The 3,516-nt window shown below is 36.4% G+C and overlaps 1 long non-coding RNA gene across 1 annotated transcript in view; it reads left to right on the top strand.

The window, feature by feature from the left end:
• LOC102242510 overlaps positions 1–2,548 on the top strand; it is a 34,366-nt gene extending 31,818 nt beyond the window's left edge. The window contains exon 4 of the long non-coding RNA XR_314440.2: positions 2,408–2,548. This is a non-coding gene — a long non-coding RNA (uncharacterized LOC102242510). The remainder of the gene's footprint in view (positions 1–2,407) is intronic.
• The last annotated feature ends 968 nt before the right edge of the window (positions 2,549–3,516 follow it).

Here is a 3,516-nt window from a genome sequence, read left to right as displayed (position 1 = left end):
ATTCAGCATGTCTCTATCGAAATAAACCTACATTTCTAAGAAAATTGAAGCTTTTATTTTTTGTGGTCCACATAAACTTAAACCTTGTTTATTTGGCCAGTGTTAGCCTTTGAGTTTGACATGCTTGCTGTACATGATTATAGACTTTATAAATACTGCACACTTAAGCTACAGTACATTTATAAAAAATGTTTTCTTTCTTCAGTAATAAATAATATTAACTGAAGGGATTAAGCAAAACAAACAACCAAACAAAAAACCTGATAGAAACATTATAGCGATTACCAGAGGAAAGGGGATGGGGAGGAAGTAGAAGAGGACATAGGGGAGATAAATGGTGATGGAAAGAGACTTGACTTGGGGTGGTGAGCACACAGTACAATATACAGATGTATTATAGAATTGTACACCTGAAACCTATATAATTTTATTAACCAATGTCACCCCGATAAATTCAATAAAGTTATTATTAAGCTAAAAAGCATAATCTTAGCTTACTGTGACTTTTTACTTTATAAACTTTTAACTTTTTAAAAATTTATTTTAGAGAGAGGAAGAGAGAGAGAGAGGAAACATTGACGTGAGAGAGAAACATTGATCAACTGTACATGCCTTCTGTACATGCCTTGATCAGGGATTGAAACCCGAACCCAAAACCTGGGTATGTGCCCTGACCAGGAATTGAACCTGCCACTTTTTGGCCTATGAAAGGACACTCCAACCAACTGAGCCACACCAGGTAGGGCAACTTTTAACTTTTAAAAAAACTTTCTAGCCCTGGGCAGTGTTATTAAGTGGTTAGAGTGTCAGTCCTGCCCACTGAAGGGTCTCGGGTTTGATTCCCAGTCAAGGGTATGTTATGTGGGTTACAGGTTTGATCTCCAGCCTGGGCCACGTGCTGGAGGCAACCTGGAAAAAATATTCTGGAGTGAGGATTAACAAAACAAGCAAACAAAAATAAATAATAATAGTAAAAAACCTTCCTACTCTTTTGTATTAATACTTAGCTTGAAACAAAACACACCCTAGCTGGTTTGGCTCAGTGGATAGTGGACTGAAGGGTCTCAGGTTCAATTCTGGTCAAGGGCAGGCTTGATCCCTGTCACGTGGTGGGTCTCAGGTTCAATTCTGGTCAAGGGCATGTACCTCCAGTGCAGGCTTGATCCCTGTCACATGGTTGTTTCTTTCTCTCTCCCCCTCTCTCCCTTCCACTCTCTCTAAAAATTAATGGAAAAATATCCTCAGGTGAGGATTAACACAGAAAACAAACAAACAAACACAAAACACAAAACACAAACACCTTGTACACCTTATCAAGTATTATGCATTGTGGATTGTGCTAAGATCTTATGTGGCTTCATCACTAGGCAATAGAAAATTTTCAGCCTCCTTATAATCTTATGATACCACTGTCTTATATGCTGCCCATCATTGACTAAAACGTCATTAGGCAGTGTGTGTGTGTGTGTGTGTGTGTGTGTGTGTGTGTGTGTGTATTTTTTTTAAAGACAATGAAGTCATTGAAAAAACAAATGGTGATATTCAACTCAATTAAGAGAATTAGTTACCTATAAGTAATTTAAAACCATTTGATGTTTACTGCTTTAGTCTGAATTCAGAACAAAAAAATAGTTGACATTATTCAGCAGTGAAATTCTTGTTTATATGACATTAAATAGCAATTGAATTAATCCCTAAGGGAATACTATACAGCCTTAGATCAACTTTTAGGGAAAGTTGAAAGTAAGAGGTTAAAAATAATTTTTGAAAGGAAGGGTTATACCAAAAGGAAGTAGAGAATTAGAGTCTAGAAAGTATTATTGGAATTCACACGAAAGAGGTTTTTTGGTGACATCCAGAGGTCAGTTTTGGTAGTGTGGTGTGGATGGAAGCAAAATTTCAGGTTTTAAGGAATGACTCAGTAGTAAAGAAATGGTGGCTTCTAGAGAACATTCATTCTAAATGTGTGGCAGGGAAAGGAAGGGTAGTAACAATGGAGGAAGGAGCAGTAAGTACAAGTGGGGATCTTTGCAAAAAGTGGGAAACTTTTGCATAATTGAAAGCAGAGAAAGAAGACTATGCTAGAAAAGATGCCCAGCTGGCAAGGCTCAATGGTTGAGCGTCAACCTATGAACCAAGAAGTCACGGTTCAATTCCCGGTTAGGGCACATGCTTGGGTTGTGGGCTTGATCCCTAGTAGGGTGCATGCAGGAGGCAGCCGATCAATGATTCTCTCTCATTATTGATGTTTCTATCTCTCCCTCTCCCTTCCTCTCTGAAACCAATAAAAAAAATTTTTTTTTTTAAAGAAAAGAATGAGAAAGAATAGGATTAAGAGGCTGGGCAGAAAAGGAAAAAAATTAATAAATTAGACTTTGCAAAATAAAAATATTCTGTTCTTTGACAGACACTTCAAGAAAATGAGAAAACAAGCCACACACTGGGAAGAAACATTTGCAAGACACATCTCTGATAAAGTATTGGTAACCCCAATATGTAAAAGACTCTAAGAAAACAAGCAATCCAATAAAGAAAAAAATGGGCAAAAGATGTGAACATTTTATAAAAGAAGATATACAGATGGCAAGTAAGTACTTGAAAAGATGTTACATGATTGGTCATTAGGAAAATACAAATTAAATTAACAATGAGATATCACTGCACACCTAGTAGAATGGCTCAAATGAAAAACAGTAACAACTGATCCTGTCAAATGCTGGTAATGATGGAAAACAACTGGAAATTGAATTCATTGCTGGTGGGAATGCAAAATGGTCCAGCCACTTTGGGGAACACTTGGCAGTTCCTATGAAATTAAACATGCATTTACTATGACCCAACAATCCCATTCTTATTTAAGAGAAATGAAGACTTACCCAGACAAAAAACCTCTATGGGAATTTTGTAGCAGCTTTGTCCACATTTTTTAAAAGTTAGAAATGTGCCAAGTGTCTATCAACTGGTGAAACAAATTATGGCATACCTATATAATGGAATACTGTTCCTCATACAAAGGAACAACTACTGATACATGCAACACCATAAATGACTCAAGAGCATTATGCTCTGTGAAGGAAGCCAGGTTCAAAAGACAACATACTATATGATTCATTTATATGACATTTGGAAAAGGGAAAACTATAGGGACAGAAATCCAATCAGCACTTGCTGGATGGCTGAGGGAAGGGGAGGTACAAAGAGGTAGGAAGGCTTTTTTTAATTTTTATTTTTTGTAATAGAAATACTATGTATCTTAGTTTTTGCAATGGTTAAAATTTTTGCAATGACAAACTGTATAAGTTTGTCAAAATTCACAGAACTTTACACCTTAAAAGAGTGAATTTTACTGTATGTAAATTATACCTCAATCAACTTCTTAAAAATTCTTAAAGTATTGGGTAGAGAATATTTCCTTGGCAAAAGTAGGAATATTTGATCACCCATGTTCTTTGTTGCTTTAAAGAATTTGCATACATGTTTCCTCTAATCAAGGAGCCTCTTTCCTCCCCTACCCCC

The sequence above is a fragment of the Myotis brandtii genome, unplaced genomic scaffold (genome assembly GCF_000412655.1).
Source record: "Myotis brandtii unplaced genomic scaffold, ASM41265v1 scaffold668, whole genome shotgun sequence".
NCBI lineage: Eukaryota > Metazoa > Chordata > Mammalia > Chiroptera > Vespertilionidae > Myotis > Myotis brandtii.
Note: the sequence above shows the minus strand (reverse complement) of the source record. Positions and strands in the feature narration are given on the sequence as shown.